This window comes from Leptonychotes weddellii, chromosome 1 (assembly GCF_054177405.1).
Source record: "Leptonychotes weddellii isolate Sample4059 chromosome 1, ASM5417740v2, whole genome shotgun sequence".
Classification (NCBI taxonomy): Eukaryota; Metazoa; Chordata; class Mammalia; order Carnivora; family Phocidae; genus Leptonychotes; species Leptonychotes weddellii.
The window spans coordinates 117397974-117421196 of NC_138369.1; the positions used below are offsets into that span (position 1 = coordinate 117397974).

General features: G+C 37.0%; 1 long non-coding RNA gene across 2 annotated transcripts in view; it reads left to right on the forward strand.

Annotated features, from left to right (window-relative positions):
• Positions 1 to 9719: 9719 nt before the first annotated feature.
• The window catches only part of LOC115944840 (uncharacterized), a 325497-nt gene continuing 311993 nt past the window's right edge, over positions 9720 to 23223 (forward strand). Inside the window, exons 1-4 of one of the 2 annotated variants that reach the window (XR_014148374.1) lie at positions 9721 to 9868; positions 10416 to 10545; positions 12009 to 12135; positions 12632 to 16829. This is a non-coding gene — a long non-coding RNA (uncharacterized LOC115944840). Of the gene's footprint in view, positions 9869 to 10415; positions 10546 to 12008; positions 12158 to 12631; positions 16830 to 23223 lie in introns of those variants that run through there. The other variant, XR_014148372.1, reaches the window with a different exon arrangement.

A 23223-nucleotide genomic window follows, 5' to 3' on the forward strand; every position in this document is an offset into this window, starting at 1 on the left:
AATGGGCGGGGGGAATTGGAGGGAGAGATGAACTATGAGAGACTATGGACCTGAGAAACAAACAGGGTTTTAGAGGGGAGGGGGGAGGGGGGATTGGTTAGCCCAGTGATGGGTATTAAGGAGGGCACATACTGCATGGAGCACTGGGTGTTATACGAAAACAGTGGATCGTGGATCACTACATCAAAAACTAATGATGTATTGTATGGTGACTAACATAACATAATAAAATTAAAAACTACAAAAAAAAAAAAAAAGAAGTGACCTTAATGAAATGAAGGTAAATGATTTACCCAACAGAGAATTCAAATAATGGTCATAAAGATGTTCACCAAGATCAGGAGAGCAATGCATGAACAAAATGAGAATTTCAACAAAGAGATAGAAAATATTTTAAAGTGCCAAACAGAAATCACAGAGCTGAAGAAAATAATAACTAAACTATAAAATTTAATTGAGGGGTTCAACAGCAGACTAGATCAGTTGGAAGAAAGGATCAGTGAACTCAAAAACGGGGCAATGAAATTCATCCAATCAGAGGAATAAGAAGAAAAAGAATGAAAAAGAGTGGAGATAGTATAAGGGACCTACAAGACAACATCAAGCAGACCTATAATATTCATTATAGAGGTCCCAGAAGGAGAAGAGAGAGAGAGAGAGAAAGGGGCAGGTTTATTTGAAAAAATAATAGCTTAAAAAAAATTCCCTAATGAGAGGAAAGAAACAGACATCCAGATTCAGAAAGCATAAAAAGTATTGAAGAAGATGAACCTAAAGAAATACACACATACTAATTATAAGGGACCCCCCATAAGTCTCTGAGCAGATTTTCAGCAGAGACTTTGCAGGCAAGTAGGGAGTGGGGTGATATATTTAAAGTGCTGAAACAAAAAAGCTACCAACCAAGAAAACCTTACCTGACAAAGTTGTCCTTCACTTCAGAATTGAAGGAGAGATAAAGAATTTTTCAGACAAATAAAAGCTGAAGGAGTTCATCAACACTAGACCATCCTTACAAGAAATATAAAAGGGAGTTCTTCAAGCTGAAATGAAAGCATGTTAATTAGTAACATGAAAATATGCAGATATATAAAACTAATTGGTAAAGGTAAATACATAGTTAAATCCAGAATACAGTCATATTATAATGGTGGTAGGTAAGTTACCTATAATTCGAGTATAAAGGTTGAAAGACAAAAGCATTAAAAATAACTATACAATAACTGATTAATGGATACACAATATTAAAAGATATAAATTATAATACCAGAAATATAAAATGGGCGTGTGGGGGAGGGTGTAAAAATCTAGAACTTTCATATGCATTTGAAGTTAGGTTGTTATTAGCTTAAAATAGACTGGTACAACTATAAAATGTTTTGTGTAAGCCTCATGGTAACCACAAAGCAAAAACCTATAGCCAAAATGCAAAATAAAGAGAAGGAATAAAAACATACTACTACAGAAATACATTAAATCACAAAGGAGGAAAGCAAGAAAGGAAAAAATGAACAAACGAATTACAAAACAACTAGGAAACAATTCACCAAATGACAATAATAAGTCTATACTTATCAATAGTTATGTTAAATGTAAATGGACTAAATTCTTTAATTAAAAGACATAGAGTGGCTAAATTGACTTTAAAAACAACAAAAAAGACCCAATTATATGCTGCCTACAAGAGACTCACCTCAGATTTAAAAACACACACAAACTGAAAGTGAAGGGATAGAAAAAGATAGTCTATGCAAACGGAAATTTAAAAAAGAGAAAGGGTAGCTATACTTATGTCACACAGAATAGATTTTAAGTCAAAAACTGTAACAAGAGGCAAAGAAGATCATTATATAATTATAAAGAAGTCAATTCATCAAGAGAATATAACAATTATATTTATGCACCCACATCAAAGCCCCTAAATATATAAAGCAAGTAGTAACAGGTTTGAAGGGAGAAAGAGACAGCAAAACAATAATAGTTGAAAATTTCAATATCCCATTTTCATCAATGGATAGATAACCTAGACAGAAAATCAATAAGGAAACGTTGGACTTAAACAACGCATTAAACCAAATAGACCTAAAAGACACATACAGAATATTTCATACAACAACAACAAAATACACATTCTTCTCCAGCATACATGGAACATTCTTCAGGATAGAGCATGTGTTAAGCCGCAAAATAAGTCTTAATATACTTAAGTTTGAAATCACATCAAGCATCTTTTTCAACCATGATGGTATGAAACCAGAAATCAATTACAAGAAGAAAATTGGAAAATTCACAAATCTGTGGAGATTAAACAACATACTCCTGAAAAACCATGGGTCAAAGAAGAAATAAACATGGAAATCAGAAAATATCTTGAGACAAATGAAAATGGAAACATAACATACCAAAATTTATGGAGTGCGGCAAAAAAAGTAGTTCTAAGAGTGAAGTTTATAATGGTCAGTGCCTATATTAAGGAAAAAGAATAGTCTCAAAAACAACCTAATTTTAAGTTCAAAGAACTAGGAAAAAAAATAAATAAATAAGCCCAAAGTTAGTAGAAGGTAGGAAATAAAAAAGATCAGAGTAGAAATAAATGAAAAAGAGACTAAAAAGACAAGAGGAAAGATAATGAAACTAAGAACTGGGTCTTTGAAAAGATAACCAAAATTGACAAACCCTTAGCTAGGCTAAGAAAAACAGAGAAGGCTCAAATAGATAAAATCAGAAATGAAAGAGGAAACATTACAACAGACAACACAGAAATAGCAGAGATCATGAGAAATTACTATGAACAATTATATGCCAAAAAATTAGGTAACCTAAAAAATGAATAAATTCCTAGAAATATACAACTTATGAAGACTAAATCATGAAGAAATAGAAAATCTAAACAGACAAATTACTAGTAAGGAGATTGAATAAGTAATCAAAAAGCTGCCAACACAGAAAAGTCCAAGACCAGATGGCTTCACTGGTGAATTCTACTAAACATTTAAAGAATTAATAGCAATCCTTCTCAAACTCTTCCAAAAAATAGACAATAAGGGAGTATTTCCAAACTCAATTTATGAGGCCAGAATTACCCTGATACTAAGGCCAGAGAAGGACACTACAAAAAAAAGAAAATTACAGGTCAATAGCCCTGGGGAACATAGTTGTAAAATCTTAGCAAAATGAATTCAATAGTACATTAAAAGGATCATATACCACGAGCAAGTGGGATTTATTCTAGGAGTGCAACCATGGTTCAACATCCAGAAATCAATACATGTGATATACCACATTAACAAAATGAAGGATAAAAATCATATGATCATCTCAATAGATGTAGGAGAAGAATTTGATAAAATTAACATCTTTTTATGATAAAAACTTTTAATAAACTGTGTGTAGAAGAAAAGTATATCAACGAAATAAAGGCCATATATGACAAGCCCATAGTTAACATCATATCCAATGATGAAACACTGGAAGTTTTTCCTCTAAGAGCAGGAATAAGATAAGGATGCCCACTCTTGCCACTTTTATTGAACATAGTATTGGAAGTCCTAGCCAGAGCAATCAGATAAGAAAAAGAAATTAAAAGTATCCAAATCAGAAAGGAAAAAATAAAATTTTCTCATGTTCATAATATCATGAAGACATGATATTACATATAAAAAATTCTAAGGACTCCAACAGAAAACTGTTAGAACTAATAAACAAATTCAGCAAAGTTGCAGGATACAAACTCAATATACAAAATCAGTTACATTTCTATACACTAACAACTATCAGAAAGAGAAATAAAGAAAATAATCTCATATATAATTGCATCAAAAGGAATAAAACACCTAAGAATAAATTTAATCAAGGAGGTGAAAGACACTGAAAACTATAAGACATCAATGAAAGAATTTGAAGACAATACAAATAAATGCAGAGATATACCTTGCTCATAGACTGGAAGAATTAATATTGTTAAAATGTCCATGCTGCCCAAAACAATCTACAGATTTGATACAATCCCTATCAAAACTCCAACAACATTTTTCACAGAAATAGAACAAATAATCCTAACATTTGTATGAAACCACAAAAGCCCACAAATAGCCAAAGCAATCTTAAGAAGAATAAAGTTGGACATATCACATTTCCTATTTTCAAATGATATTACAAAGCTATAGTAATTAAATCAGTATGGTATTGGCTTAAAAATAGGAACATAGGGGCGCCTGGGTGGCTCAGTTGTTAAGTGTCCACCTTCAGCTCGGGTCATGATCCCAGGGTCCTGGGATCGAGCCCCGCATCCGGCTCCCTGCTCAGCCAGGAGCCTGCTTCTCCCTCTCCCGCTCCCCCTGCTTGTGTTCCCTCTCTAGCTGTCTCTCTCTCTGTGTCAAATAAATAAATAAAATCTTTAAAAAAAAAAAAAGGAACATAGATCAATGTAACAGAATAGAGAACCAGAAATAAATTCATGCATGTATAGCCAATTAATTTTTGATAAAAGCAACATGAATATACAATGGGGAAAAGATAGTCTCCTCAATAAATGGTGCTGAGAAAACTGGATATCTTCATATAAAAAAATGAAACTGGATCCTATCTTATACCATATACATAATATGGTATGGACTTGAATATAAGACCTGAAACCATAAAATTCCTAGAAGAAAATATAGGGAATAAGATCCTTACTTAACATCAGTTGGCAATGATTTTTTTGGATTTGACACCAAAAACAAAGCCAATAAAAGCAAAGATAAACAAGTGGGACTACCTCAGACTAAAAAGCTTCTGCACAGCAAAGGAAGCCATCAACAAAATGAAAAAGCAACCTTTGGAGTGGGAGACAATATTTTCAAACTCCATACCCTACATGACTACATATCATACAATATTTTCATGACCACTACAAATTACATGTTTTGTTAATTTACAAAATACAGAAGGAACTCATACAACTCAATAGCAAAAAACCAAATAACTCAATTTAAAAATGGTCAAAAGACCTGAATAGGCATTTTTCCAAAGAAGATTCACAAATGGCCCACAGGTACAGGACAAGGTGCTCAACACCACTAATCATCAGGAAATGTAAATCAAAACCACAATGAGATATCACCTCACACTTGTTAGGATATCTATTAACAAAAAGACAAGATAACACATGCTGGCGAGGATGTGCAGAAAAGGAAACCTTTGTACACTGTTGGGAATGTAAACTGGTACAGCCACTATGTAAACCAATATGGAGGTTCCTCAGGAAGCTAAAAATATAACTGTCATATGATCCAGCAATCCCATATCTGGGTATATAGCCAAAGGAAATGAAATCACTAGCTGGAAGAGACGTCCGCTCATTGCCAAGCAGCCAAGATATGGAAACAAGTTTAGTGGCCATCGACAAATGAATGGATCAAGAAAATATGATACACAAACACACACACACACATACACGGTATATTATTCAGTCCTAAAAAAAGACGGAAATTGTACTATTTGTGACAACACAGATGAATTTAGGGGGCATTATGCTAAGTAAAATAAGCCAGACAGAGAAAGACAAATACTGAATGATGCCACTTATATGTGGAATTAAAAATAAGTTGAATTCATAGAAACAGAGAGTAGAATGGTGGTTGCCAGGGTTTGGAAAGTGGGAAATAGGGAGAGGCTGGTAAAAGGGTACAAACTTTCAGTTATAAGATGAAAAGTTCCGAGGATCTAATGTATTACATGATAACTATAGTTGATAATATTATATTGTATAATGGAAATGTGCAGAGTAGAATTTAAGTGGTCTCACCAAAAAAGAAAAAAAGGTAATATGAGGCGAGGTGGGAATGTATACCCGTATCAAATCATCATGCTGTACACTTTAAAAATATTATAATTTTGTCAATTACACCTCAATAAAACTGAAGAAAAAATAAAAAGAAAAGACCACCTCTTCATTACGCAGTAACCTTCTTCCAAGGAGCTGAAATCACTAAAAGAATTTGATTCCACACATTCAAGGCAAATGGCAAAAATGCTGGGCCGATTCTACAACCAAAAATTCTCAGAGGGTCCTCCAAGTCATGGCAAGTGAGGGAGCCCATTATGATGCTAACACTGTCAGAGCCTGTAGGAGAATAAAAGAAAAAAGAGAGGAAGAGAAGAAGGAGAGGAGACAGGGCAAGTTTCTGTTCTACAGGTGCTTGTAACCAGTACCAGGGAACTCTCAGAGCCTTAGTTTGGAAATGAGCAGACGCCAAGATCTCAGTGGGTCCGTCTGCCTCCAGTCCTCACTGTTCTCTGTCCGTTCTTCAGACAGCAATCTGAGTGATTGCTTATAAACACAAATCAGAGCTTGTGCTGAGAAGTTTAAAATCTTCTCATGGCTTCTTGTTTCACTTACCAAGCGGGGGAAGAAAAGCATACTCCTCACCAAAGTGCCACAAGGGCTTACATGTGCTGGGCCCTGCTGAATTCTGAGACCCCATCTCCTATCACACATCTCCACTCTCATCAGCATCAGACATACTGCCAAGCTCTCACCTCTGTACAGGCCAGTCCTTCCCCGATACAGCTGGCTGTTCGTTTTCAGTAAGATCTCGGGTCCTGTGTTCACCCCTAACCGTCCAGCATCAGTCAGCACCTCACCCCACCTGCAACACTCTCTGGCATGCATTTTCTCCACAACACTTTTCACCACCTGAAATTGCCGCACTGACCTGTGCCCTTACTTATTATCTGTTTCCTCCTACTAGGAAGTCGGCTCCATGAAAACATAAAATATGCCTGTATTGTCCACTACGCGTTCTTGTCTTCCATAAATAGTTATGGAATGAGTAAATAAATGAAAGGTAGGCAGAAGGAGCATGTCAGTGTTGACTAGAGTTATCTAAGAAGACTCCAGAAACTCAATGGGCCTCGAAGGACAAATAGAGGTAAAACACTCAGAATCTGAATTGGCTAACTCTCCTTCACTGTTTTTCTCACTGGTAACGCCTACCTCCCTTGGCATCTGCAAAAGTCAGGCAAGTAACCCAGAAAACAATGCTACATGCTTATTAAACTGAATTACTTTACTTTTAAACATTTCCATGTGATGTGTTTTATACCTGAGCAGAAGCAATAAGGGCCAGTGTCGGATTCATAGAGGCTTTTCTAGCTTAGACCAGCAGTGTCCCAGATAGAGGCTGCTCTATGTCTAGAGTAAAGACAAGATGAAGCAGGGCAGCAGGTTAACCAAACTGTGCGCAGGTAAAAAGAAAAAAATAATCTACTCCACACAAGCAACTTTCCCATCTCTGAGCCTCAAGCCTAACCTAACAAAAGCATATGGAATGTGCAAATTTAGCCTTTGTGACTTAAATGCTGTAGTGTTTGCCTCAGACAAGTTTTTGGCTTCTGTATCATCCTTTTATTTCTGGGAATGCTTACACAAAGAAAAGAAAGTTAAGGCTTAATCTCTCTCTCCATTAGATATCCATGCTCCCAAAGTTTTAAACCATTACTACGTCAAAAAATGGCACTCCATTTCCAACCCATGGTCCCTAACACTATGTCATTTCAACCACAACCAGGTGGGATACCAAAAGGGATTATGTGTTCGGTGGGGATGAGATCCGTGCAGAAAACCCCTTAAGAAGCAAAGACCCTTTTTCTATTCATGTCTTTAATAATAATGAACAAGACAAGAAAAAGGCAAATGGAAGAGCAGCGAGAAGCATTTACTGGATAGTTGTTTGGGAACTAAGGAGTTGACAGATCCTTCCCTAGTATAACAACAGGTCTTGAGTTGGGTGTTTGTCAGGCTAAGACTAAGATGGTGATACCATTTTACCCAACACATTATGTCCTAAAAAAAAAAAATTCAAGGCCAAGGAAAAACGTGGTAAATAAGAAAGAAAATGAGCTGTCTAAAATAGTAAAACTGCCTCAAGTCTTAGATTGCACAGTATTCACTAGAGCCAATTAATTTGTGTGTGCTGGAGTCACAAATGCATACTTTGAAATAATTTTTTTTAACTTCTGAAAATCAAAAAGTACACACACGTAAGCACACACACTTATACTTCATAAAGGAGAGGGAGATTTGCCACATACGCGACAAAAGTTTAAATCTTTATTACGGCAAAGCAGTTTGCGAAGTAATAGGAAAGACAACTGTCACAATAATAGAGAAATGAACAATACAAAAATGCATTTGACAAAACAAGAAACTCAAATATCTTACTAACATTTATTCAATCGTTTATTCATTCAATCAGCAAATATTTATTGAGTGCCAAGTATGTGCCTGGCATTACGCAACACACCAGGTATATATGGTGATGAGCAAAAAAAAAAAAAAAAAAAGGCCCTGCTCTGAAAGAGCTCTTAGTATAATATTAAACCCAACTCATAATCAAAGAAATTCAAATTCAAATAGTGTTTTACCTATTGAATGCCTTCAATTTACATTCTATAAATTTGGCGAGATACACTAAGAAGCTTAAAATTTTTCATATGCTTTGTCCTGGTATTTCCATTACCTGGGTATTTTGCATCAGAAAGATGCAAAAAAATTTTTGAACAAGGATGTTAATTGGGCTGTTTATAATAGTGGAAGCTGAAAATCACCTCAAAGCTCCACAACTGAAAATTTTTTCTAAAATATTTAATATCATTGGAAAATTCTCACCAAAAAAAGTGTGGTTGAAAAAAATCATGATACAGAACCAGAGATAGAGCATGATATGGATGTGTGGAGATATATATATATATTCTACATTTTCTACAGTTAAACTGTCTAATGATTAAGAAAAAACTTTTAAAATAACTGACATGAATGCCTTTGACAACCGTGCCATCACATAATTTATTTGCCAAATAAGGCGTCTAGATATGCTCCTTTGAATGCTCACAATTTGGATACATTTTGGAGCATACTCGGCCTAAGAGAATCTTCTTAAAGTTGGAAGCAGTACAAGTCAGTCCTCTTTATTACTTGAGCAATAAGATGCTACTTCATTGTTTAAACTGTTTTTAAAGAAAGGTTCAAAGTTTAGCCTGACGTTCACCCTGGGAAACACAGCCAATGAAATCACTTAAAACCCCAGACCACCGAGTTTGACTCAGGCCTGGGATCTTCTCGGTTTTGCCCAGATTCACAAAGGTCCCCCCTCGGACCTGCGGTCTGCAGATTGCAGCCTCCGGCGAGAAGCCCCGCAACTCCTCTTCCTGCCTGGGGGCGGCACTTCGGGCGCTCGCCGGGATTTCAGAAACCTGTTCGAGCCATTCCTTTATGGCTGAATGTTCTTATTTAGTAAATATTTATTTAGTTCTCTGAGGATTCAGCACTAATCACTGCCACTTCTCCTTAACAATAAATGGTGAACTTCAAATGCGGCACAAGTCAACCGACTAATCAGTGCTCGCCGGGAGGTGCAAACCTGACATGAAAGACCGAACATTTCCTGTGCCAGCTCGCAGCGGCCCGGAATCAACTTGAACCAAGCGGGAAGATCGCTGCTGCGGGAGCCCGCTTCCATATGCCCACCGCCGGGCGAGCCGCCCTTTCCCCCTCTCGCCCCGGGGACCCTCACGGCCCCCGGCTCTCCCTGCTCCACAATCTGGGCCGTGCTCCCTTGGGCTTTCCGGGGTTCCTTTTAAACCGGCTGCTCAGTAGCAAAGCAATTAGCCCTTTCCGGGTGCGCGGGCGAGCGGCGGAGAGCGGCGAGCGGCGGCGAGCGGCGAGCGGCCCGCGCGCTCCTCGCCGGCGGAAACGCGTGGGCTCCCGGCGCTGCGCTCGCGGCGGCCGCGCCTCAGCTCGGCGTAAGGGGGCCGGCGCGCTGGGCGCCCTGGGCGCGGGCGTTCCCGGCTTTGGTCTTCAAAGTCCTTCTTTTCACTAGGAAAGGTAAGCGTGGCCCCTTTGAAGGTTTCATTTCAGAACGTGAAAAACGAATTACAGGGGCCACCCCCATCCACTTGTATCTGCGTCCCTCATCCACTGCTGATTGGGAAAAGCTATCGGGCCTTTGGAAATGTTAAAAGATGTCTGTCCCAGACACAGGGATGGAAATATTGAATACATGTTGGGACTTAAGTTACAGCTGAAATTCTGTGTATCCAAGATGGAATTTGGATTCTGTAGTGCCCATTCGGGTGAAGGCATGAGCGTTTGAGGTAGAGCTGCGTCCATTTTTCTGATAAGCCGTACTGTAGCTTTAACTGAGAATTATATTGCCCCCAAATTATTCCATCTTTTATATAATTATTTCATCATTGTATAGCGGAGACCAAAACATCTTAAGTGAAATTTAGTACATTTCTGTTCCATTTTTAATTGTGAATTCATTTAGAATAGGTTGCCAACACCATAGGGACCGACCTTCAAACGGCTTTGCCTCATTCACAGAGCTCGGCCAGTGTACTTTTAATGCTACCCACTTAATAATCCCTAGGTATGGAGAAAAGATTCCCGGCGCTTGTTCTCCAACCGCTCCCTGAAACAACACGAGCGGGCGTTTTCAGTGATGAGCTTGGAGTGCCCCCCCGTGGAAGGAGATGAGCACTGCAATTGCTTTCTTACAGGTGAGTCCGCGGTTGCCTGCGATCTTGGGAACCTTGGGGTTCTGTACCTCTGCACACCGTGAGGCTGGATGTTACTTTTCCGTTAACAAACATCTTCGAGTTGAATCTCACTCTTTTTCTTCCATGGAAACAAATATTTGTTGAAAATAACGAATGAGTGAATCCTTTTGTTTCCTCACAAAGCTTTCCAGCTCATAAAACTCGAGAACATTTGTTTTCTCGCAACACCCATGGCTGTGATAGTCCCCATTCTGACATTTTGGAGCAGATAGAATGAAGTGACAAGCACAAACAGGTGTTATCTCATGTGCCAGCCCTCAGCAGTTGGCAGTGGCTGACACAGAAGGAGACTGAGGCCGCGTTTGGGCTCAGAAGGAAAGGTTGATGTGATGAGTGAGCAAGGTGCAGAAAGGAATTTAATCACTCAATGCCCGAGGAGCAGAAGGCTGTTATTGATTTATAATAGTGCTAGCCATTGGCAAGTTGTCACCGAGGTTGTTTAATTTATTTCAGTCTTTGTTTTCATCTCAAAAGTCAAAACCGTGCACTCATCGTATCCCTTTCACTGTGCCTCACAATAAATCCCACTCTTATTTATGTGATGATAAATTATTGCTGTAGCCTCTACCCTGTTTCTCCAAATGCTGACTCAGTCCATCCTTATGCTGTCCTATTCCTCAAACTTACTTTTGATCCGTGCATCTCTATGTGCTAGCGCTCCCCCAGCCATGCAGCTTATAAGCAGGAACTAACAGAGGGGGTAATTAATAATTATGGTCCATAAACTGGGGCTCTTCTGGGCTAACTGGGGCATGTGGTCACCCTACTTGTAAATCCTGAAGTTCAAGGGCAGGGTCACTGTGCACTCCTGGAATATACTGAGCAGCTGAGTAACCACATACCTGCTAATCTCACATCTTCATGAATTCCCCTCCATAAATGTTCTTTACAAACAGTGTGTGTTCACTGCTCAACAGCAGATATGTGTAGCTGCAAATCCCAGACTCTGCAAGCTTCCCACTAACTCCTGGAGGAAACTTAGATAACAGCCATAGAAGGTTGCCCACTACTAGACCCTCTGAAGTTGAGCGCAGAGAAGACAGTTAAGTACCCAGGAACCCAGAACAGGTGTGCTTCCATTTTAAGCAAATGGTATGTCCCTGTAGGCTAAGTGTAACTGTTCTGGGCACGTTTAAGGTATGCTAGGCTAAGCTAGGATGTTTGGTAGGTTAGGTGTATTACATGCATTTTCAAGTTATGATATTTCCAACGTTCAGTGGGTTTATCAGGACGTAACACTGTCGTAAACCAAGGAACGTCTATACAATGAAGATAATGCATTGCCTTATATAACTGAAGAGTCCAGGTAAAGTTTCAAGCAGTGGTTGATCTAGAGGCTCCAATAGTGTCACCAAAAGTGTTAGTTTCTTCCCATTTCCCATTTCTCTACCCCATCTTTCCAGGTATTGGCCTCAGCCTAAGGGTAAATGAATGAAATCACCAAGACTATCATAGCTGTATGAAGGTGGTAACTGAATGTTCTCCAAGAAGGAATAACAGAAGAAAGTGACTTGAGTCATTCGAATCAAGGTATTTTTTCATGAAATAATCTGTAGATTAAACAATATTTGAGGGGAAAAAAAACTGTCCTTGTTGTGAGCCTGTTGAGGTTCACAGTGGAGGAAACTCTTCTCTCTTTCGGTATGTTACAGTATTTAGTGTGGTAGTAAGAGGAGGCTGTGATGAATGCCAGCATCCCCCAGGCCTCACATATTACAGGAGACCAGTGTGCGAGGAGAACCCTTAAAGAACAGTTGGTCCTGCCTCTGTAATGTCCTGGGAAGTAACTAAGACCCAGAGATGGGGGTGAACATGAACTTCATTTCTTGAGAACTAAAAAGACACTAAAATGTAAATGGGGATCAAGCCTCTGCATGCCCAGACTTGTTTATTTGTCAAAAAAACAGCACTTACAAATCAGAGTCTTACACAGAACTTTAACCACTCCAGACCAACCAGGCCCCCCAGTAAAGACTCTGTGGTACAATTTCAGAAAGTGAGCTCGCTTTGTTCTTGTTACCCACAGCTTCCTCTTGCTTGAATATGGTGTTTTCTGAACTGAGACACACCTATGGCAAAGGACACATGGTATATTGTAGGAAAATATAACTGGTATATCAAGCTCATGATTTCACAGAGATTATTGTTTAGGATGAGATTACCGTTGATGTATTGGTGGTATTCCTCTTTACACTATCCGTTTTTTAAGTATAGGAATCAAAAAGGCCTGTGAATCTTCTACTCAGTTAACCTTAACCCTTTGAAAGCAAATTTACACACTGCTGCATTCACGGAAAATCTGTGAATACTCTGGATATGTATGACAGTTGAAGAGAAAATATTTATAAATTTTTAAAGACTGCCAACCTTATTAATGTCAAGCCATTGAATTGTAAAAAAAGAAAAAGTTTTATTTAACTTTTTAAAGAGATGGAGCTCATTGGCTTTCACTCAGTAATGTTCTCACTCCTCTATTTGTTTTGCAAGAAACTTCAAGTCTCTTCTGTATGTAATCTTCAATCTGCCAAATTGTATGCATGACTTGTGTTGGTGTTAAAAGATAATTGCTCATTTGAACATTCTAAATCTAGCCTTCCATGGCAAGTTTACATTCCACATGCAAGATAAAGTAAATGGGAAGATCATAAAACTGGAGCTATAAGGAACACTGCTTGATCATGATGAGTAAGATAGGTTTTGTTGTCTGAATTACCTTTTTCAAACTCGGCTGAAGAACTAGTTGTAAATATTTTAAACCTTATTAAAGAGGCACTTGAACAAAAAAGGCCTCAGATTTCCGCTTCTGGCAATAAAAAAACTAAGTATTCTGAAAGGTCTCCCGACCATAAATAAAGTAGATCCTGGATAAACCATCCTGTATTGCATTTCTGAATTTGTAAGAGGAAAAATCTTCAGGATACTCTCTCCAAAAATAAATTTTAAAAATGCAGGATGGTAAGCTGCAGTAGAAAGAGAAAGGTAGACTGTCCTGAAGACAAAAGCCAGTATCAGAACTGTGAAAGCTGGATTAAGTCTTGGGCTAGAAGCAACTACAACAGTTGAACTTGAGAGCCCCACATTAAGCTGATATTCTCAAAGAGAACTAAAATGTTGCAGGTCCGTAGTCTCCCTGTTTCCTGGCAAAAGCAAAAATAAATGTTTCCTGGAGAATACCATCCCCACTGCATTTCCACAAGATTCCCCACAGATTCAGAGCAAGCAAATACAAGTTTAAAACCAAGATCAGAAAATACACATAAAAGACACCACTGTTGCAAATCATCAGTAATGACAAACCGATTCAAGTCCCCAAGGAAGTCACACTTTGGAATTGTCAGATACAGAATATAAAATTGCTATATATAAACTGATTAAGTAAGATATCCAAAACATGAGTAACTGCTAAGAAACTGTCAAAACTATTCCGTAGATTTGAAAAATAAAAACAAAAAACTTTTGGAAATAAAAAATATTATTGTTGAGAAAGAAAACTTAACGAATGGTTTAGATTGCAGATTAGATGTTAATAAAGGAAGAATTGGTGAATTGGACAATATATCTGAAAGAAATAACCAGGATCCAGTATAAAGAAAAAAAGATGATAAACATTAAGATAGATATTGAAAGATGTGGAGGATAAAATAAAAGACTTTAATATACATCCACTCAGAGTCCTAGAGAAGAGAATAGGGATAGAATGGAGTAGCTGCAGTATCTGAGGAGAAAATGACCAAGAACTTTCCAGAACTGATGAGATACACAAATGATAAATAAAAAGAAATCCACAAAGATACACACTGCAGTGAAATTACAAGCTACAAAAGACAAACAAAAAATATTTTAAAAGCAACATGAGAGAAAAGGAATGATGTTTAGACCCGCCACAGTGAAAACAGAAAGCAAAAGAAAAGGAAATATTAACTTCAAATTGTGGAGAGAAATTAACTATCAACTTAAAATTATATATTCATCAAAACTATCTTTTCAGAAATAATAAGAATATGAAGACATTTTTAGTTGAGCAAAAACCTCGAGACTTTGCCACCAACAGATCTTCACCATAGGAACTTCTAAAGAATGTGCTTCAGTAAAAAAGAAAATTATTGCTAAGGGAAAGTCTGAAATGCAGAAATAATAGTGAATAAACTGGTTAAGATGTGGATAAATTTAAAATGGTATCATATGTATGAAAAAGAGAAAGAAAAGGACAAGAAGAGGAAGAGGAGAAAGGGGGGAGGGGGGAGGAGAACTAATTTACCATGTTTAGAAAATAGAGCATATGGGCTCCTGGGTAGCTCAGTTAGTTAAGCGTCTGACTCTTGATTTCAGCCCAGGTCATGATCTCAGGGTCATAGGATCAAGCCCCACCTGGGGCTCCGCACTCAGCCGGGAGTCTGCTGGAGATTCTCTCTCTCTCCCTCTGCACCTCCCCCCCGCTCTCTCTCTCTCAAATAAATAAATCTTTGAAAAAGAAAAAAGAAAGAAAATAGAGCCGAGAACTAAAATTCTAGCCTCCAGTAACATCTAAGTCAGAAGTGAGTAGCTGATGGAAAGTGTTCTAAAATCCTTGTATTTTTCAGGAGCACGTTTAATATATTAACTTAATTGAAACTTCCTTAAATTTAATATGTATGATAAAATTTCAGTGTTAATTACTAAAAGAAAATAATGTATTATTTTAACTAGTGGAGGGGGAAAATTTGGTTTAAAAAAATTAACTAAAAAACTAAATTAATTTTAAAAAGGCAAGAGGAAGACAGAAGCAAGAGTGAAACAGGAAAATTTACATTGATAGAAACAAGTCTAAATATAACAATAATAAGAGTAAATGTAAATGAATTAAGCACAAGTTAAAAGAAAAATATTGTTATACTGTTTATAATAGTCATATCTAAAATATAAAGATACAGAAAGTTTAAAAATATAAAGATTAAAAATAAATACCAGACAAATACCAAAATAATGCAGAGATCACTACATTAATATTAGTTAAAATAGAATATAAGACAAAGAGCATTGCTGGGAATAGAGAAAGTCACTATATAATGATAAAAGTTTTCAATTCACTGTGTAACTCTAACAATTTTAAACTTGTATGTACATAATAAAATTGCCTCAAAATCATCATAGGATATTTTAGCACACCTCAAGTAATTATTGATGGTCTAGAAGAAAAAAATTAATACAGATAAAGAATATTTAAAGAATATATATCGCAAAATCGCTATAATTAACATAGTTAAAATTACATGTCTGACAACTACAGAATATGCATTCTTCTCAAGCTTACAAGCAATATTTCCAAAACTCTACCACTTAGCCATAAATCAAGTATCAAAACATCTCAAAGAATCAGTATTCTTTGAAAAGACTGTATTCTTTGGCAACAATATAGTTGAAAGTTAAGGGACAATAATACAAACTTGATGAAGACTTCAAGCCATACATTCAAGAAGTCCTATGATTCTTAATCAGGATAACTACAAAGAAAAGCATAACGAGCACATCATAATAAAAGAGCTGAAAACCAAAGACAAGGAACAAATCTTAAAAGCAGTCAGAAAGAAAAGACATTACCTTCAAAGGGACAAGAGTAAGATTAATAGCCATCTTCTCAACAGAAATTATGAAAGTCATAAGACAATGGGCTAAAAGAGAGTAACAGGAACCTAGAGTTTCATATTCACCAAAAATATCCTTCAAAGTTAAAAGCAAAATAAATAGGTTCAGACACAAAAATTGGGTGAATTTATCCCTAGCAGACATCCATTAAAGGAAATGCTGAAGAGTGTTCTTCAGGCAGAAAGGCAGATAATTCCAGATAGAAGCTCAAAGATGCAAAAAAAAATGAAGAACAATAGGATAATATGTAGGTAAATATAAAGGAGTATTTATTATATAAATAGGAATACTATTGCCTTATGGGGAATTAAATAGATATAACACAGAAGTCAACAGAGAAGTAAGTAGAGTCAAAGTGTCCTAGAGTCTTTGTATCTAACACAGTGGCTCTCTAAGTGTAGTCCCCAGGTCAGCATCATGAGCATCACTTAATAAATTGTTAGAAATACAAATTCTCAGACCTCACCCCAGAACTCCTAAGTCAGAAACCCAGGGCCTAGCAATCTGTGTTTTAACAGATTTAAACCCTAAAGACAAGTCTGGTGCATGCTTAAGTTTGAGAATCACTGGTCTAGGAAATAGCAATGGTCCTAATTTACATACACATTGTTATCTCTTGGGTAAGCACTATAAGCTGTCGAGTTAGGTCCCCTTTTTCATGCCTGACATTAGTCAACTCATATCTTCTCTCTTTTCTTCTCAATCTAACTGGAGGTTTATCAGTTTTACTAATCTCTTCAAATAACCCGTTTTTCATTTCATTGATTTTTCTCTATGGTTTTCTGTTTCCTATTTCACTGATTTCTGCTATCTTTATCTATTACCCTTATTCTGCTTACTTTGGGCTTGATTTTTTTCTTCTTTTTCTAGTTTCTTAAGGTAGAAGTCAATAAAGGGCACCTACTTATATTTAATATCATACTTAATGATAAAAGACAGAATGCTTTCCCTCTAAGATTAGGAACAAGACAAGGATGTCCACCTCAGTGCTGCTATTCTACATCATAATGAAGATTCAATGGAATAAAATAAGAAAAAAAATAAAAGGCATACATATTGGAAATAAAGAAATAAGCCTGCCTCTATTTGTAGAAGACCTAATTTTCTAGGTAGAAAATCCCAAAGAATATTTAAAAAAAAAAAAAAGACTGTAAGTTTAGCAAGATTGCAGAATATACAGTCAATATAAAAAATATCAATTATAATTCTATATACCATTAGTGAATAATTGGAAATTGAAATCTAAAGGCAAAATTATTTACAATAGCATCAAAAAACATGAAATGCTCAGGGATAAATCTAACGAAATAGTTCAAAAACTGTACGCTGAAAAGTATAAAGCAGTGTTAAGAAAAATTAAAGAACTAAATAAATGTACTAAATTTCACAGAATCAGAATACTCAATATTGTGAAGATACCAATTCTTCCCAAAGAGATGTACAGATTCAACACATTCCCAGTCAGTATCTCAGCATACTTTTTTGTAGAAATAATCAAGCTGATTCCAACATTTATATAAAAAAGAAAAAGACTAGAACAATCTATTTCCCCATCAGCCACCAACAGAGTCCCTATACCAAGTTTCATACTATCTTATGGTTTAGAGTTTTCCCCTAACCAAATCTGTTTGTCCTATACACTCATTGCTATATCTATTGCACATTGAATAGTTGTATATTCTTTAAACCATATACAATTCTTTAAACCATATACATATACAATCACATTTTATTAAGAACAACAGTTGGTTAAGCGACTGCCTTCATTCAGCTCAGGTCATGATCCCAGGATCCTGGGATCGAGGCCTGCATCAGGCTCCCTGCTCAGTGGGGAGCCTGCTTCTCTCTCTCCCTCTGCCTGCTGCTTCCGCTGCTTGTGCTCTCTCTCTCTGACAAATAAATAAATAAAATCTTTAAAAAATAAAAAAAAGAGCAATGGCCAACATAAATACATTCTATTAAAATAATTTTCCCATCTTGATTGATTTGTTGGAAAAAATCAAGAAATTCGTATATCGATGTGTGAATTTACCATATAAACCTTTTTCTAGAAAATAAAAGCATGTGGAGGTGCCTGGGTGGCTCAGTCAGTTAAGCGTCTGCCTTCGGCTCAGGTCATGAGCCCAGGGTCCTGGGATGGAGCCCCGCCTCAGGTTCCCTGCTTAGCAGGGAGCCTCCTTCTGCCCCCTCCCCCCCTGCTCGTGCTCACCCTCTCTCCCTCGCTCTCTCTCCCTCCCTCTCTCCCTCTGTGTCTTAAATAAATAAATAAAATTTAAAAAAAGAAAATCATGAATCTATACTTTCTTACTCATAAGCAATGGAAGTAATGAATATTTTCTTTTCCATATTTTTCACAGCAGCTTCTGTCACTAACATCTGCTGCTTTTTATATGATGTTTATGTGAACATCAGTTATTGTAAACTCTATCAAAAAGGAAGGTAGGTAGACCATGTGTAAAAAAAAACCTTAAAATGTGAATAGCAAGACCTTATTTTTAAGCACTACCTATGTCATTTTCTCTTACGGACTGAACTGTGTTCCCCAAAATTCATATGTGGAAGCCCTAACCTCAGTGTGACTATATTTGGAGATGGGTAATTAAGGTTAAATTTAAATGACATCATAAAGTGGGGTCCAAATTTAATATGACTGGTGTCCTAAGAAGAAGAAAAGACAGCAAAGGGTCTGGTAAGGACAGTCCATGTAAAGACAGAGTGAGGTGTCCATCTGTGAGCCAAAGAGAAAGGCCTCAAGAGAAACCAAACCTGGTGACACCTTGATCTTGGACTTGAAGACTCCAGAACTGTGAGGAAATAGACTCCTGTTGTTTAAGTCCATCTGGTCTATGGTATTTTGTGATGGCAGCCCTGGAGGACTGAGTCATTGTCCATCGAGCATGTGCCTCTAGTTCCTGCTTCCCCTGTATCTATGGATGTTTCTGTAAAATAATTAGCCAAAATTCATGCCATTTGGCCTCCTCGCCCCTTACATTCTACCACCATTTGTTTGACACAGTCATGTCTCCGCCTCCTACGTGTGGCACGTCTCCAAAGCGTCCTAGAGATTCAAGGTCGGTTTCTGCTGCACCTATTTGATTAGCTCATTTTGCAAGTTTCTGGGTCGATGCAGACTATCACAAAGCCTGCTTGGCCAAGGGACAGAAATCAATAAGGAGGGAGACAGCAGGAACAACAGGGGTTGGGTTTGGAAACCTTGCCACACAGTGCGCTGGCTTTGTGGAGCTCCATGGAACAGGCCCATGTGCTGTAAACTTTTCATCTGCTCACAAATTGCATTTCACAGCAATACTAAAAGGATGGGTTACTGATGCTGCATGTGGGAGGTATGTGCACAAATCCTGTTATCAGATAATAGGATTACCATGCATGCCTCCTGAGCATGCTTTGAAAGTTTACTCCTAACTCTGCATATATAGCCACAGGCCAGCCATTTTATTGTACAACAAATAAAATTGCTGCCAAATCATTTCTAAAGCCACTATTATTTTCCTCATTATTTCCATCATCATTTCTGAAGTTGAGCTACAGCAACAGCCCTATCAAGGTGAGCGTTTTCTTCTTCCCTCTCACATCTGCACCACCCACCACCATCTACCTGCCCAAGTAACACCAGATTGTTTCTTAAACTCGTTTTAGAAGTCATAGGAAATTATGGGTCTTGAGGACATTAAGGAGAAAAACCAATAGAAAAAAAAATACCAGTTATTTTAGCAACACAGATGAGATGTCTTCTACAAAAATTACAACCAAAAAGTTCTTTGAAATGGTCGGTCATTTACCATACCAGGTGTCATCGGCTTCAGTTTAACCCTTCCACTGAGTCTTAGGTTATAAACGGCACAGTTGCAGTTCCCAAAATTTCATGTGCATGAACTTCCACCCTCTTGTGTCTGGGAAGATCTCCTGCTGTACCCAGCTATACCACTGAGGAGATGGCTCTGCGTGAGGAGACCAGAGTCTCGATCCTCAACGCTGTGGTGACAGTGGCTCAAAGGCCCTGAACCCACAACCAGAATGCCTGATCTCTTAAAAAATTTCCTCTGAAGTGTGAATTGATTTATTTGGAAACTATCTAAGGGCTTTATGTATACACTTAATCATTTTTACTATAAATTATATGAAGATAAACACAAAATATGTAAAAATAAATAGTTAAAATTTGAATAACAAGAGCATTAGGGAGTGCAGAAGCATCCCCCGCAATGCAGTCAAAAATTCCTGTATAACTTTTGACTCTCCCAAAACTTAACAGTGTACTGTTGACCAGAAGCCTTACCAATAACACATACAGTTGATTAACACATTTTGTATGCTGTATGTATTATATACTGTATTCTTATAATAAAGTAAGCTAGAGAGAAGAAAATGCAATTAAGAAAATCTTAAAAGAACATATACTTACAGCACTGTACTGTATTTAACAGGGGAAAAAAATCCATGTATAAGTGGACCCATGCAGTTCAAACCCGCGTTGTCAAGGGTCAACTGTGTGTAATTCAGTGAGCACTATATCTTTTTCAGGTAACATATGAACACTTGCAATCTAGAGTATCCTGAAATATCTAGGTTGTACAATTAACTCCCACGCAAGACGAGTCTGAGGACAAATTGTGAAATGAGTAATGTTGTATTCAGTACCAACACTGTAACTCCCACTCTTGTATCCATTCAGGACCTTCATGGGATTCTTTAAACTGGACAGAGCCTCTTCTTCAGCTGCCCTCTTCCAAGAGGGATCCTGCCTGTTCCAGATTACCATTCCCCCTTCTTGCAAGTCCCCTATCCTGAATCTCATTGCCTCAGGGTTTTACTTCAAATCTGCATGGTAAAAGAGAATTCGATCCCACACCCTTCAGAGGTGTTACATTGTTTGGATTCAAATAAACTTTACAGCTCACTACCCTCTTGACCCTGGGCAAATCCTAAGAATGCGCTGACCCAGACAATTCTCTTAAATTTTGTCATGATTACCCCTCTGCTTTGCATTATAGTTTAGCTTCATTTACTCAAAATTATGTACATAAAATTCATTCATGCACTTGTGTGTTGTTGTTCCTTCGTATTTTTCTTACTGTATAGTATTTCATTTCATGATACTATAATTTATTTAACCCTTCTGTTGATAATGGGTTTTGAGTTGTTTCCGGTTCAGGGGTATTTTGATTAATGTTCTATAAACATTTGTGTGCATGTATCCTGATGAACATAAGCACATATTTCTTTAGAGTATATACTTAGGAGAGGAATTTCTGGGTTATAGGCTATGCAAATCTACATCTTTGCCAACACTTCTCAGGGTTAGAATTTTAATTTCACACAATCTGATGGGTATGTAATTGCACTTCACTGTAGTTTTAACTTGTACGACCTTATTTATGAATGCCTTTAAATATATTATGGCCATACATATATTGTTTGGACATCCTCTATTGTGAACTGTCTGTTCAAGTCTTTTACATTTTTCTGTTGTGCTGTTCAGTTTTTTCCTTAAAGGAAATTGAAGGAATTTTGGACAATTTTTTTTTATATATAGATGTGAGCCCTCTGTTAGATGTGTTGCAAGTGTTTTCTCCTTTTAGTGACTTTCCTTTTCTTAATGTGTCTTGACTGTGTCTTTTGACACATGGAGTAAAATTTAGCAATCTTTTTTGGTGCCTTATTTAAAAATATCTTTTCCAAGCCCATAAGCATGAAGATATTCTCCTAGATTATCTTCAAAACACTTTGTTTTGCATTTGACATTGAGATCTACTTTCCACCTAAAATTTACTTTTGTCATGGTGTTAATTATGAGTCCAGTTTCTTTCTTTTCTCCTTCTCCTTCTTTTTGCATTTATGGCTCATTTGTCCCAATACCTTTTATGGAAAAGATAGTCCTTTCCCTACTATTCTGTATTGCCTTCCTTGAAATAAATAATGTAACCAATCCACAAATATATGTTTGGGTTTTAAACTGTTATGTTCATTTATATTTATTTGTCTTTTCTATCCTTGAACCAAAATGATGCTTCTTAATTACTAATAGTTTTAAGTCTTAATACCAAGTTGAGCAAGTTCTTCTCATGTTGGTCTTCTTCCTCTAGATTATCCTGGCTATTTTTGACTCTATGCATTTCCATATCATTTTTGGAATTAGCTTGTCAAGTTTTATACACACACACATACACACACAGCTTGAAGGGGGGGAAGGAGAAAATGAGAGAGAGAGAAAACATGTTGCTATTTTGATTGGGATTACATTGAATCTGCATTTTTTAAAATGTTGAGTCATCAAATTCATAAACATGGTACATTTATTTAAGTTGCTTTTATTTTCTTTAAGTTTTGTAGTTTTCTTCACAAAAGTCTTGCACATTTTTTTTTTCAGAGTTATATCTGGGTACATGACTTCTTTTGCTATTTTTAATGGTATCTTTTGGTTCCTTTCTAAATATTGATTACTGGCATATAGAAATGCAGTTAATTTTTATATTGATTTCGTATGCACTGCTCAATTTGGTAATATGTTTAATAGTGTAAAATTATTTATTAATAATAATGATTTATAGTGTTAAAATAATTGTAATTTTAATAATGTATTCATAGGTCCTTTTAGATTTTCTATGTCATAATCATATCATTTTTGAATAATGACGATTTGTTTCTTCCTTTCCAATTCATATAATTCTTTTTTCCATTGTTAGGTAGAACTCTCCAGTTAAGCTAATCAGGCATAGGATCTTCTTTGCAGGATGAGCTTTTTTTTGGGGGGGGGGGGTGTTAATTATATATATATATTTTTTATTCTTATGTTAATCCCCATACATTACATCATTAGTTTTAGATGTAGTGTTCCATGATTCATTGTTTGTGCATAACACCCAGTGCTCCATGCAGAACGTGCCCTCCTCAATACCCATCACCAGGCTAACCCATCCTCCCACCCCCCTCCCCTCTAGAACCCTCAGTTTGTTTTTCAGAGTCCATCGTCTCTCA